The sequence below is a fragment of the Cnephaeus nilssonii genome (assembly GCF_951640355.1).
Source record: "Cnephaeus nilssonii genome assembly, chromosome: 13".
In the NCBI taxonomy this organism is placed as follows: Eukaryota; Metazoa; Chordata; class Mammalia; order Chiroptera; family Vespertilionidae; genus Cnephaeus; species Cnephaeus nilssonii.
In genome coordinates, this window is record NC_137084.1 from 9,236,779 (window position 1) to 9,251,933 (window position 15,155).

A 15,155-nucleotide genomic window follows, 5' to 3' on the forward strand; every position below is an offset into this window, starting at 1 on the left:
CAAATAACTCGGGGCGGCCCGCCAATCATCGGCCGCTACGGGCAGGGGCTGAACCAATGATCTCTCAGAGGGGCGGTCACTATGTAGATGTCACTCCGCGGCGAGTGAAAAACCCTGGGAGGCGGAGGCGGGGCCGGAGGCCGAGAGTCGGGCGCCGCGGCCGGGGTGGCGGTGGAGGAGGGGGAAGAGAGAAAGAGAGCGAGAGGGCGTGCGGGAGGTGGGATGAGGGAAGGAGTCCCAGCGTTAGTCCCGGGAGCTGACGATTCAAAGAAACATTGAAAAGAAAAGCCACTGTGCGCTGCCCGCCTTCCTACCGCCCAGGGGTGGCGTTCGCAGCTCCTTGTTTTCAAGTCCTCTGCAGCCGAACCCCGGCGCCAGCGTTTGGAAGGGTGGGTCTGGGGTGGGGTTGGGAGACCGGAGAATGGGGGAGGGGGGCCCAACCCAGACGCTCCACTTCTCCTCCAGACTTTCTTCCAAGCCCCTCCCGTTTTCTGAGATGAAACTCCAGCTGCGTTTGGAAGGAGGTGGGGCGCCCCGGCTTGCTCCGCCTCCCAAATCCGTCAGGTTCTTTGCATTGCTATATCTAGGCTCGATCCAGAACAGAATTTCTCCTAAACTTGGAACCGGATAAATGGACGGGCTGCAGGAGGTCTGTGATCCACCCGCCCTCACTTGAAATTACACACGCAGTTTTCCGAGTATTGCTCCGGGGAGAGGGTCCCAGGAGTCCGTACCTCCCCTGCTACTTCTGTCTGGACCATGGTGCTCGCTGTCGGGTGCGAAGGTCGAGTATGTGTGTGTGTGTAGGGTTATTACAGGAGGAATGAGAAGGTGAGACATGTCCCTAGCACTGACCTGAGTTCGAACACCTGGCTGAATGCACCACCTCTAAATGGTGCGCCCATGGGCGAGCCATATGTCCCCCCAGGGCTTGGTTTCCTCGGGGTGGGGGAAGGTGGGGTGGAGGGGGGCAGGGTGAGTGCTGACTTCCCAGCAGCGCCGTTGTAAACCTGTCTCAGGGCGTCTGCAGAGGCGGCCAGTCAGCGCGCTATTGGTTCTAGCAGATTCACGCCCAGTCCACTCCGTCCTGCTGCTGCCCAGTAACTATCCACATACACGTGCACGGACGTGCGTACGCCCCATCTAGGGGAACCGCAAAAGGAGATGGTGCACGCGTTTCCCCCAAGTCAACCTTCGTGCTCCTGAATGGCGCCTTTGTGCTGAATCTTGCCCAGTTCTGACCTTGGGCCGTGAGTTGGATACGAACTAGAAATGTCTGGTTTGACTCCGTCTTAAATTAATGGCCCTTTCCCTGTGAAACTCCCCCCCCCCACCCCCCCCCCCCTTTTTTTTGGCAGTTCTGGCTTAATTTTTCTTCTGCGAGTCTTTATTTATGCAATATCGCCTCCTAGTGGTTGGAACTGGGAACGGAGTCAAGGATAGAAGTACTGTCATAGGAAAGACAAGTTCACAGGGGCCAAATGAACAGAGGACACAAGATGTGACTATATCTTGTAGAATTGAGATAAGAAGTCAAAGGAGGTGATTGGGTTCAAAGTGTGAAAACAAATTTGATGCAATTTAAAACTTACTAGGGAAAATATAATATTAAGGCAAATGTTGCCCTCTAGTGGATGTTTAGAGGAAATGAATTCCCTCATGTTTGGTCCTCCCCACCCCTCCACACCTCCCTCCCACCTCTCCACACCGCTCCCCGACCCCAGCTATTTTTTTCTTTTTCCTTTTAATATATTTTATTGATTTTTTATAGAGAGGAAGGGAGAGGGAGAGAAGGCTAGAAACATCGATGAGAGATAAACATCAATCAGCTGCCTCCTGCACACCCCCTATTGGGGATGTGCCCGCAACTAAGGTCCATGCCCTTGACTGGAATCGAACCTGGGACCTTTGAGTCCGCAGGCTGACGCTCTATCCACTGAGCCAAACCGATTAGGGCTATTTTTTTTTCTTTTTGTTGTGCTGCCCCTTGAAAGTAGGGAAGTTATTAAATGAAAATGTTACCTGGGAAACACAGCCAAATTTCAGAATCCTGTGGATACTAAACTGCACCCCAAGGATTTGTTCAGAAAATTTTAGCTGTGGGAAATGCTACTGGACAAACAACTGAGTTTCATTAATAAATTATAAGGAAAAAAGAGATGATAGTAAAAGACATATCGACCAATCACAACATGGGGAATTTATTTGGAATTTGATTTTTATTTAAAAAAACCAATAAACATTTGACCTCATGAAATATTTGGAAATAGAGGTACACTGCCTAGTTTTTCACTATTACAAAATCATTGTTCCTTTTTTGATGTGGTAATGGTAGTGAGGTTATATTTATTAAGTGTTCTTATCTTTGAGAGGCACATCCTGAAATGTGTTTTGTAATTTCCTCCATTAAAAAAGAAGGGAAAAAAATCTTTATGAAAAGGTCTGGTAAAGGGGCTCGAAGGTTATGAAAGATGAGTAAGACGATAATCTCTTGTCTTTCACATATTCCCTAGAGTGGTCTCTAGTCTACTTGAGAACTGGAGGTACAAGTAAACCCAGAGTGTGTCTGTGATTGTGTGTTGTGTAATGGAGGAGAAAAAAAGGAAGAGAGAGAGAGAGAGAGAGACAGTGGTAAGTGGACAAGATACACTGAGTCATCTTAGAAATGAACCATCGGATTGATTTCACTTAATCTTTTGGGAAGTTGGCAAGTAGGTAAAGTAATAAAACTTTGGATCAAGAAAAAAAGAACATGGCTTCTTATGCATATCTGTGTGTGATTAAGGCAATCTTCTATTAATGTGTTTCATCTTAAGAATGCAAATGATATTCAAAGAAAAGGAAGTGTCACCCTAATCAGGCCTGGCCCAAACATAATCTTTGGAGAAAAACAACTGTCACGTAGCGGAAAAAGTTAAAAAGGACATGATGAAACCATAGCAAATATTGGGAGAATTCCCAGAGGAGTGAGCAATGAAAAAACAGGTCTGGGATTGCCCAGGAAAAAGTTATATAAGGGAACATGCTTGGAATAAAATTTAGAAATGTTACCTTGTGCAAGGCCGCATTCTGTTTCTGGAGATTAGGGGGGCAAAATACCTGAGAATTTATCTTCCAAGTGAAGGGGTTATAATCCCATTTATTTAAGTACAGGCAGAACCCTGTTATGAGAAAGGTAGATCCTGGCCTTGACTTTGGAGAGGGGTCAGGTTTTAATTTAGTGAGTGGATCATTTGGGGCACATTCTCTCAACAACATTTATCGTACACCTACTGGGTCTGGAACTGTGCTCGTTACCAGGGAGGTGCATTGGACAAGCTTCCCACCATAAAAAAAGAATGCCTGGCCAGCGTGTAGAGACAGGCACATGAGACTAGCTATTTTGCAAAACACACTCTGTAGAGCTGCTCAAAAACCACAGATCGAGGGCCAGCGCCAGTTCTTTGACTCACCACACAGGTTGACGAATCTAGAGAAGGATGGTACAAACACAACGAATGCATAAATAAGTGGAACAACAAGTAGATGTTTCTCTCTCTCTCCCTTCCTCTCTCTCTCTCTTTCTCTAAAATAAACAAATGAACAGATAAATAAATAAAATAAAGTGGTTTTTAAAAACACACAAAAAAGAATGGTACAAACACCCGGAGGGGACTGTTCTATACAATGCAAAGGTGCTGGTAGGTCAACAAATGTGCCATGGTTAGGAGACCACTCAGTTGCTGAAAAAGGACCTGATGGTGTGAAAACCGTGACGTCATCTTTTCATTCCATGCAACCCAGGTTAGCCCACTGCTGACACGGGTACTGTTTCCTGGACCTACCTACATAGGCACACAGATCATTTGAAACAGAGAACCCTGAGATGACTAAGGGGAAAAAAATAACACTTCCTCAGAGCATGCTCTGCCGAACACTTAGTCTCATGAGATGGTCTGTGAAGAAAAGATTTGGTGGTTAAGTTTGGGAAATTTTGCGTTCTGTTTCTCCCTGTGGCATCTTCATGGTGCACAATCTTTTATTTAATACTATATCCCAGGCTTAACTGGGCAGAGAACTCTCCCCACCCCCATTGCTATAAAGTTATTGGGACTTTTTATTGAACTTGAAGTAGAAAACCCAACCGCCATCTTTTATGTGTCTGCTCAGTCAGTGGCGGTAGGGCAGGACCCTTGGAAGAAATCCAGATGAATCCCAGAACAGGGCAAAGTTCCCCGTCTGACCCCTTCACAAAGCGAGAAGTGAGGGTGGGTGGTGGGGAGGTGGTCAGGTCTCTCTAATGGGGCGGGGGGGGGGGAAGGAGGGGGTTGGCGTCACTGATTTATTAGTTGGTATTATAGACAAAGCCATCGGGGGCCTGGGGTTTAAGGGCAAGAATTTTAAGGGATGGGCTGGAACTTCAAACTCCAGAGCTGAGTTAAAAACGACAGGACAGGAAACCCAGGGACTATTGCCAAATCCCCACATCTGGATGATCTATAGCCCTGTTGTCAATGAACTGCACTTGGTATAGAGAATTTCTAGAGTCAAGCATGGCGTTCAACTCTGCAATGTTTACCAAACGTTCATCTTTTGAGACTCACCTTGCATTCTTATTACACCTCTTTCCTTGGAGGTCCTGATTCAGTAGCCGGAGGAGTGACCGGGTGAAAGTATGGTAAACAAGCATTCTCCTGTGTTTCTTAACAGGTGAGTTTGGGAACTAAGTAAGGCATTTGCCTCTTAAACCTGAAAGTGCCAGAGGACTGGTTTTAAAAAAATACCGATTCTCGACCCCACCTGCAGAGATCCTAATCCAAGGGGACTAGAGACCAGGAGTCTTCATTTCTAACCGGTGGGTGTCAGGCTATTCAAATGCAGGGAGTCCAGGAAACTTGCTCTACAATTTGCCAGTCCAGGAAGTTCCGGTGTTTCCAGCAGAGGGCGCTCTCGTTCATTGCGCTAAAAACTTGCACCAAAAAAAAAAAAAAAGTAATTTCTTTACTCATGAGCTGGATTTTTAGAAAAGTTCTAAATCTCCCAAGTGGATAGATCTAGGACCAAGTAGCTTATGACTATTGATGAATTCCTTTAAAAAAATCTGAAGATGTCCCTTAAGCAGGGATGCGCAGTAAGTAATTAGGAATGAGTCTAGACAGCCCCACCCTGGGGATGGCTGGGTTGCAGTTGGGACCAGAGAAAGAAAAGGACCCTCAGAGTTCAGCAGTGGTCTCTTTAGCCTTCTACATGCTGGATTCATTTGAAGACAACTAAGGCTACACATATGCTGGGAATATGTCTTAATGTAGCACCAAAGGGTTAAAAAAATGGAACCCTATTTTAGTCCTTTTCAACAACACTCCAACTCAAAGCAAGAAATCCGCTTGGAATTGAAGAGGTTAGTGGGCATTAGGGGTGACCCCTATATTACAGATAAACACCAGAGCACGGAAAGCTTTCTTAGCTTCATTTGGTCAGCAAACCTGTAAAAAAAAAAATAAATCAAGATTTGTTGACCTTGAGTTGAATGATCTTAGTGATACACTTTAAACAAACTTTTTATTACTGAACATTCCAAACATGCACAAAAAAGAATTGTATAATGAACCCCTTGTACCTTTCACTCAGCTTTAATGATTAGCCATGTATAGCCAACCTTGTTTACCCCGTCTCCTACTTGCCCTCCTGTCTCCAGGACTTTAAAAAAGCAAATCTCAGACATCAAACATCGAGTGATGTCCATCTCAGTCTTTGTCTGCTGGGCTGACTCAATCTTTAACTTTAATTCTGCTAGTTTCACATTAAGAAAATATGCCCCAGGGTAAAAAAAAAAAAATAGTCCCTGATACCAAGATAACACTTGCAAACGTGGGCTCTGCTCTAGATTATGGGGTTCAGGGCACATTTAACTAGGTATTAGTTTCCCCTCCTATGTGAAAAATCACCATATTATCAGTATGAACATTTACTGTTAATCCGTTTTCTCAATTTCTGAATGGATGCTAATACACCCCAAACTTATATTGCGGGGTAGTCCAAAGGTCATTGTAGGGTGTAGCTCTCGAATAATTATCTTTCCTGTGTATGGTTTGTGGTTTTTAAATCATCACTGTCCCCAATGTTAGAAAAGGGATGCTTTTAAAGTTTACATTAGGAATCTAGGACAGCAACTTTATTTTTAGTATTTACGTGTTTTTCTTTGTTAACAATGTGTATTTGGAAAAATAAAATGACAACAAGTAACAACTGTCGGGCTAACTGGCAGACCCTGAGCAAGGGATGAATGATTACTCTGACACAAGTTTCTGTGAGAGAGAGGGCTAAGGGGCTGCCTGGCTAGAAAAACCAAACAGCCCCGTTTGCCTGCCTCCTCAGGCTTTTATTGTAACAACAGCTTGAACTAAAGTTAACTATTAGATACTATCAGTAGAGTAAGCATCCTTGAGAAGCCAATGCATCTGTAGTGTCCTTTAAGCAAGGACGTCTAAAGACTAAACATAAAGATTCCAGTAAATACCCGGGGGCTCAGACTTGTTTAGAAAAGTCAAGGCAGGATCTGCTGCCTTCGGCAAGGTCCCCCTAGAGGCCCCTGACCTTTCGGAGATTGCTCCTTATAGACTTTCTGACCACGTCCCGTGCTTCCCCTCAAACAACCATAAACCCACCACTTAAAATATACAAAGCAGAGAGTGAAAGTTTTTTGTTTATTTCCTTAATAGTTGGGCCTTCCAGGATTTTTTCTTGAGCTCGACACACATCTCTCTCTCTCTCTCTCTCTTTTTTTTTTTACACATTTTGTCTTTCTGCACAAACTCAGACACACATACATACATACACACACACACACACACACACACATTACACTCCCCTCCCCCAAATATGGGTTTATGAATACATATGTTCTGCAAGATATCATGTGAAAATATATAGTGGACATCTTTCCAAATTAGTAATATATTTTGCTGTATGTACAGTATATCTTGTTAAGGACTGAATAGTATTCCATTGTATGGTGTACCATGATTTCTTTGGTTAGCCTTTTATCAAAGAGCTTGTCTTTCTTCCTTTCTCCTAACTCAGTGGTTGGCAAACTGCAGCTCGCGAGCCACATGCAGCTCGCGAGCCTCGGTTTGCCGCTCTGTTGACTAATGAGTTTGCCGACCACTGACCTAGACTCTTGATTCCAATAATTACAGGCTGTTGTTGTTCCTTGTGATTAAGCCCCTATCCCAATGGTCGGCAAACTCATTAGTCAACAGAGCGGCAAACCGCGGCTCGAGAGCCGCATGTGGGTCACAAGCCGAAGTTTGCCGACCACTGGTCTAGCCCATTGTAATGTGTAACCCCCTTACCACTTAGTGCTCTTGTCTGTTTCATACCTGCTTGTTGTTAAAACAATGTACTTTGTTAGACATATCTGTGCTGTGCTCAGCATGGCCAGGGGTGAACCTGAGGGGAGACAGTGAAGGATTAAAGGAGACAGAAAAGAGAGTAAAGCTGGGGCTAGGTGGGACACTGCTCTCAGATGGAGAGACAGTGCCCCAGTCTGCAAGCCGAGTCTTTATTTTATAGCCAGATTCCTTGAGGCAAAGTAAGGGCGTGGCCAAGATGTTTACAGTGTTCTCGCAGGTTTTGAATCTACTCAATTACATGCACCTGAACGATATCAAGCTTTGTTTTGGCAGCACTTGCTGCACCTCCCACAGCCTACCTCACTTAGCCAATTGGGACCACAGGTTCGGACCATAAGGTCAAGCTACAACTCTAGCCTTTGGCTATAATTGTGCTGGGTGGGCTTTGCCTTCCAAGCTGGGACTTGCACGTGGCTTTGCCATGAGAGGACCGTGCCCTCTCATTAGTCCGAGTCTTGAACCTGTCCAAACACTGTAGCTGCTCTCTACACATATCTAATGAACAAACTTTATGCCCTCACCCCAAGGCTCACCTTCTACTTTCTCTGCCGAAGACCTGGATTGGCCATCCACGGTCCCACCTCTGCAGTAACCATCTCTTGTTGTAGTGTAGTATAACTGTTGTCCACCTGTCTGATTTTTCCCCCCATTTCACTGTAGGCGTATTGAAGGCAGAGATTTCATTTCATTTAACTGCATGACCCCATTTCCTATTAGCACAGGCCCATGGGAAGCATTCAAGATTTTGTTGAGTGGATGCCTGAATGGTGTTGATCATGTATGCCCAACAATGTGATTGAATTACTTCATGGGTGTATGGCTATCTTCCTTTCAACCACATTGCCTGTTTTCTTTTAAAGACAGGACTCCTGTTTCATAGCCCTTCCTCACCTTCTCCCTCTAGTCTAGAGCCTGGCCTTGTGTAAATGCAAAAAGGTACTCAATTAATGTTTGTTTCATGAAATGCAGCTGCGTTACACTGAAGTAGGCAGCATTCATGCCTCAGAACCAGAAGTCTCTCTCGCCTTGTAGGGCTACACACAGTTTTGCTGGTTAAGATTGGATGGCAAAGGGTTTGTAAATTCACAAAACACTACAATTTAGAATGTCTTCAAAATGAATGATTGAAGATCAAGTAGATTAGCTAGAAAGAAACCAGATTGCAACCAAATGCATCATTTAGGCCAGCAACGGGGAAAAGTCACCCCCAACACTTAGTCCCCAACTGAAAAAGAACAAATGAAATAGCCCTTCCCATCACCTTACAACCTCACGCCCCAAATTCTTTTCCAGGGAGCAGAAGCAATACAATCCCTACTCTTTATTCTTGCTTATTGTTAATGTGACATTACATAAAGTGATGACTCGGGTTGTGGCGTCCTAAAGACAATGGCATGAATGGGTTGACTTTACAACCTGCTTTCTGAAATTCTTCAGGAGCAATTAATATAATAATACTGATTAGGCAACTCTGTCTTTGCTGTCATTTTTTTTTAAAAGACTATTTTTTTTTAGGGCAGTTTTAGGTTCACAGCAAAATTGAGAGGAAGGTACAGAGATTTCCCATATACGTCCTGTCCCCACCCGAAAAAGCCTCCCACATTCTCGACACCCCCGCCAGAGTGGTACATGTGTTAAAGTAGATGAACCTGCAATGACACATCCTTATTATCCAGCGTCCATAGTTTGTTAGAGTTTACTCTTGGTGTTGTACATTTTATGGGTTTGGACAAATGTATAATGTCACGTATCTACCTTTACAGTATCGGACAAAAGAGTTTCGTTGCCCTAAAAATTCTGTGTTCCATCTATGCATCCCTCTCTCCCTCCAAACCTTGGCAGCCACTGATCTTTTTATTGTTTTCATAGTTTTGCTTTATCCAGAATGTCTTATAGTTGGTATTCATCTGTCATCTACTTGGAATTCGCTTTCAAAGTGTCGAAGAGAGGAATAAAACCGGCCCTTTCTCAGACTTAGTCTGGAAGCCAGTGACTTAAGGGTATCTAGTGGAACTCTTGGGGTATAATCTTGGGGACCATGTCTCTTAGTTATCTGCGATCTGACTCCTGGTTGTTTCCACTATTTGATAAACTGGGACACCCTGGGAGTCAGAAGCTCCAGGCAAGCTATGTTGGGGTCACTGTACCCTTATTCCCACAGAGGACCTGCCACAGAGGCGCTGGCTGATTGTTAGTCATTGAAGGGATTCCCCACATCGTTATCCTGCTTCTCATTTTCTCGAAAAAGAATATCATCTTCAGAAAGCAAGCTGCTCATTATTTGATCAGCTTGGAATGGCCCAAGATCACGTACCCTTTTGCAGAAGGAACTATGCCTGTGGTTTTGGCTAGCCACAGCTAAACGTGGCCCAAGAAGAACCTTGCCAAGTGTTGTGGAGCGAACGCGAGTGAACGACCACTGGAGTCCAGACCAAATTAAAATTTAGGGAGCCTTTATTAGCCGGCTGGCCAGCCGGCCAGCCGACCGGCGACTGCTCTGCTTTTCTCCATGCAGGGAGTCCAGAGAGCAGCTGCAACCCTTTGTGTAGGACCGATTTTAAGCCCATTAACCACATCCTGTTTTTGCAGAACAAGTAACCCAAGACAAAATAGTTTTTCCCAAGCAACTTCAGAGTCATGCCATTGACGACCATGTTGTTCACAGGGTCATCCTGTTCTTCAGAAAGCTGACAGTGATCTATGAAAGAAGGCCTACGTGCTGGGAAGGGGCCATGAGACCCTATCTCAAGGCCTGGCCTGGTGTCAGCACTGACAACTCTATCTGGGGCACAGTCCACGGCCTCTCTGGAAGCATGCTCAAAAATTCCCACTCTCCAACACAAGAGAGCGCTAATATAGTTTGAGATACAAACATCAATACCAGAAAAAAATATCTGAAAACAAACAGAAAACAGGTAGAGAGGTATTCTGCAAGTTATCCCAGGCAGCCTGTCAATTCAGGCTTTAAGAAGACGTTACATTTCAGAACCAATCATCATCCCATGTGGTACAGCGAGGGGATACCTCCAGCTGGCTGCAGGGGTACAAGCCACTGACCTTTGGCGCATGCCTCTTGGATCAAGTTTAATCTACAGCAGCTAGTACCACAGAGAGCAGCTAAGCTGGGAGACATCTGTTACGGCCGTTGCCTCCCAATCTGACGGCAGGTGGAGAATTTCAAACCTTACATGATATCACATCTTGGAATTTGTGGTAAAGAAATAAGAACGAGCACAGATATTTAGCAACAAAAAATCCATTGCAATATTGCTAGTGATTGCAAAAAGACAGAGAAATGTAAATGTTTAACAATAGCTGATTGCTAAAATAAAGACTAGAATATCCATGTCATAGACTAACATGTAACTATTTATTTCTTTTCTTTTTTTTTAAACATGTAACTATTTAAAATGATGTGGTAGAAATATGTCTTATCTTGAAATATGTTCATGATATAGTAAATGAAAAAAATTATAAAACATGTATGTTTTGATTCCATTTTTGTTATAGAAATAGAACACTTAAAATACTAAAGTGCTGCCCTGGCTGGTGGGCTCAATGGTTAGAGCATTGTCCTGCGTACTGAAGGGTCATGGGTTTGATTCCTAGTCAAGGGCACATACCTGGGTTGCAGGTTTGATCCCAGGCCCCGGTGGGGGCAGGTGTGGGAGGCAGCCAATCTATGTGTCTCTCTCACCTCTCTCTCTGCCTCTCTCTCTGCCTCTCTCTCTCTCTCTCTCTCTCTCTCTCTCTCTCTCTCTCATCTTCTCTCCCCTTCTCTCTTCTTCCCTCTGGCTGTCCCTCCTTTCCACTCTCTCTAAAAAAAAAAAATCAATGGAAAAATATCCTCCAGTGAGGATTAACAAAACAAAACAAAACAAAAAATACTAAAGTGCTAATAGGGCTCAGGGTAGATAAAGTAGATGGGATTACAGATTAAAAGTATCTTTTTTAAAAAACTTGTCTGCATTTTCTGATCTTTCTGAAATGAGTTTGTATTGCTTTGTTATAATAAAAACAATACACTTTGAAAATAGAAGTACAAGGCCTGGCTCTATGTAGTATCATGGAAATAATGAATGAACCAAACGTTATGTAATATCTAATTTTCTCCACGTGGCAATCTGTGCTTTTGTGGTGTGTGATGAAATGTTTTGATAGCATATTTCACATCACATTGTAATTTATCTCTTTACCTGTCAGTCTCCCCTTCAGCCCCAGCTCCTCTGGGACGGGGGTTGCTATCATTCATCTTTATACCCCCAGCACAAGGGTCAGGAATCTAGTAGGTGATGAGTAAACGTTGAATAATTGAGTGAGCACCCACTGAAGAGTGTTGAAAAATTTCAATTTTAGGTTCATGGCATGCTGGGCACAACACACCACCCATCATTCTCTAGCCGGAATGTAGTCAAAGTACTTATTTGTATGAAAACAAACTTTGACTTGAAAAAAAGCAGTGGTTCCTCAAACCTAGATAATGATCATAAATATTGGGGAACTCTACCCCCAAAACAACCAAATCAGAATCTCCAGCTGTAAATAACACCATGGCAAAAATCCAATCCACCAAAGGAAGTCCTTTGTCGGAAAACGATCATTGTCCCACTAGCAGAGAGGTGTGGACAAGGAACCCCGAAGGCTGGTTAACCTTGGAAGCTCTGAAAGGCCAGAGCCAATCACTCACTGTCTAATCGAGACAATGATAGCTGAAGCAACTTCCACCTGTCAGTCTTATGTAAATCCTTGCTGATTGGCTATTACTGGAATTGCCTGCCTCTATGGGTGGATCCCAAACCTTAATAAAAGGGATAGCTAGGCCAGAGCGGGGTGTAGTCCTCCCCCTAGAGGTGGGCTCCCGCCTGGCCCCCAATATTCCCAAATTAATACTTTTCTAGTCTCTTATTTGTGTGCGGCCTCCTGAACCCTGAACCTGAACCCTGAAACACGCGGGACGTGAAGGGGGTTCTCACAGTCCTTGAGCAAAATTAAAGTAAAAGGTCAAGGACCAAGGGCTGAAGGCAGATAATCCCTGTGTTGTGAATGCTACATCAAAGATGTCATCAAATCTGGGAGCCTTTTAAATATATTTTTTATTGATTTCAGGGAGGATAAGAGGGGGAGGGAGGGAGGGAGAGAGAGAGAGAGAGAGAGAGAGAGAGAGAGAGAGAGAGAGAGAGATGAAAATATCCATGATGAGAGTGAATCATGGATTGGCTGCCTCCTGCATGCCCCACACTGGGAATTGAGCCCGAAACCTAGGCATGTGCCCTGACTGGGAATCGAACCACGACCTCCTGGTTCATAAATCGATGCTCAACCACCGAGTCATGCTGGCTGGGCTATTCCTTTAACTCTTGATTTCATATTTGGCAACTTCTAGCAAATCTTCAGAAACACATTAATGCTAACATGATAAAGGACATAGGTGTGATGATGACGTGTCACCCTTCTAGGCCACTTGTATATTTAGTAGAGGCCTTCTAGAAATTATTCCCGAAGCCAAAGAATTCTCCATTCTCAGGGTAGATATGTTGGACCCTGCAGGGGAAATGCTTGAGGCATTAATTGCTCCGCTGGCTGAGCTGACAGCTGTTCCCAGTCTCCTTAGCCTCTGTTAACGCCCCTATAGAGGCTGCAAAAGCTAGATACTGCTGTTCCCGCCTTCCTTGCAGCGAGGGGTGGCCGAGCAGCACAGTTCTAGCCAATCAGAAGTAGGCGGCTGTCTGTTGGGGGCTTGGGTCTAAAGATTTTGCTTTTTTGATAAAAAGCAACACATTAATGCTGGTACCCCAAAGCCACGTCCCGCCCTCCACCAGGTGCCTTCAACCGGGTACCAAGAGCTGTTTAAGGCATTTGCGACCACGAGAAAAAGGCCAGAAGAATCAGAGATGCCGACCCAGAAATCACTGAGCGGCTCACCCAACGCCGGCAGCTGCCCCCATGCCCAGGTTTGTGTTTTTGTTTTGTTTTGTTTAATATATTTTATTGATTTTTTTTACAGAGAGGAAGGGACAGGGAGAGTTAGAAACATCTATGAGAGAGAAACATCGACCAGCTGCCTCCTGCACACTCCCTACTGGGGATGTGCCCGCAACCAAGGTACATACCCATGACTGGAATCGAACCTGGGACCTTTCAGTTCGCAGGCCGACGCTCTATCCACTGAGCCAAACCGGTTTCGACTGTTTGTTTGTTTGTTTTTTTGTTTTTCCACAGCAATGCTATGAAATTATATCCTATTCCTCCAGCAAAGCTAATCCAACAGCTCTGTCCTGACATGCTTTCTCCCTGGGCCGAGGAAGCAGCAAAAAATGTCAATTGAGCAGGTGAAAATATGACGACGGTGTGTACGGTGTGGTGTTTCCACAGGTCTTCACCTGCTGTCTCCTCCATGGTGGGAGCTAAGGATCTCTTCCCCACATCACACTCATATGCCTCCCCCTTCCCCTGAGGGCAGGCGCTCCCATCTGCTGGGCTGCCTGCCACCACTCACTCCCCACACACACTCTCATCGCTGTGGGCCACATACAGAAAGCAGTCCTCCTCCTGGTTGTCCTCATACAGCTGCCCATGGTGGCGCGAGTGGGAGGGATAGTGTTGTTGACAAAGAAGAATAAGGCGTCCTCCGGTCTCAGGTGGATCCTCTTCCGATTCAGAAGTTGAACTGGCCAACAGCGAGGTCAGAGGGCACTAGGGACTTCCTCTTGTCCAGACCAGGCACCCTGGCCTTCGGCGCCTTCTCCACGATCACAGGGACCCTGTCTGGATATTTCTTCCAGATCTGTTCTCCTTCCTTTTCCCGATACCCAAAGGGATGGTCCTCCTTATACTGGAACTTCATGATGAACCGCAGGGTTTCTAAGATGCCCGGACGGGGGCCTGCCTCCAGGGCTGATGACTGCGTTGTTCTTGTCTGGCTTCTTGTGTTTGTTTTTTAATATCTGGAAATAATGTTTCTTAAACCACTGTTAGCCAGCTGTCAGCCAAAGCCTCCGTCACTGAATAATGCTGTGGATTTATTCAGTAACATACCCCCGAGGCACAAACAAGAGGAAGGATATACAAGCTCTCACATAGGAGGCAGAGGTGTCACCGTGAAAGCGAAATAAACAAAGATCTGTACCAGCCCGTCCTGTTGCCCTGCCTTCACCAGGGGCACGGGGCCGTTTCCGACCTCAAGTTCCTTGTGAATCAGCACCTAATCCCACAGCTTACCCTTAAGGAAAATGACACATTACGGGGTTGGTAACATGGCATAAAGAGGGTAACCATTCCCTGGGGTCACGTAAAACATCAACCGTCCCGTCCTCACTCTTTCCAGGTGGCTGCTGGGAGGGTTCGATTTTACAGCATCTGGTGCCAGGTAGACCCCCTTTGATCTCGAACCTGGAAGGCTGTGCCCCTGAACACCTTGCCTGTCCCAGGACTCACTGGGTTCAAGTCAATACATCCCCCCTTTCTGGTTAACAGTGCAGCTCAAGTTCAGAAGGAATCCGTATCAGTCGCTGAACCTTAGTTGCAATAGTCTCACCAGTAAAAGTGAGATTTGAGGGGTGGGGCAGGGGGGTGGGCAATGGTAAGATATGTACACATATAATACCTTAATTTAAAAAAATGGACAAAATAAAAACTGTTAATGCAAAAAAAAAAAAAAAGAATGAGTGCTATCAATGAGTGCTATACAGATGTTGTATTATAAAGTTGTACACCTGAAATTTATATAATGCTATATACCTAGTAACCAATATTATCCCAATACAT

At 45.0% G+C, this 15,155-nt stretch overlaps 1 pseudogene across 1 annotated transcript; it reads right to left on the bottom strand.

Moving 5' to 3' along the window:
* Positions 1–13,883: 13,883 nt before the first annotated feature.
* LOC307109319 (gamma-aminobutyric acid receptor-associated protein-like 1) lies at positions 13,884–14,235 on the bottom strand (annotated as a pseudogene). The gene has a single exon. The product of its transcript is annotated as a gamma-aminobutyric acid receptor-associated protein-like 1 (transcript).
* Positions 14,236–15,155: the final 920 nt, after the last annotated feature.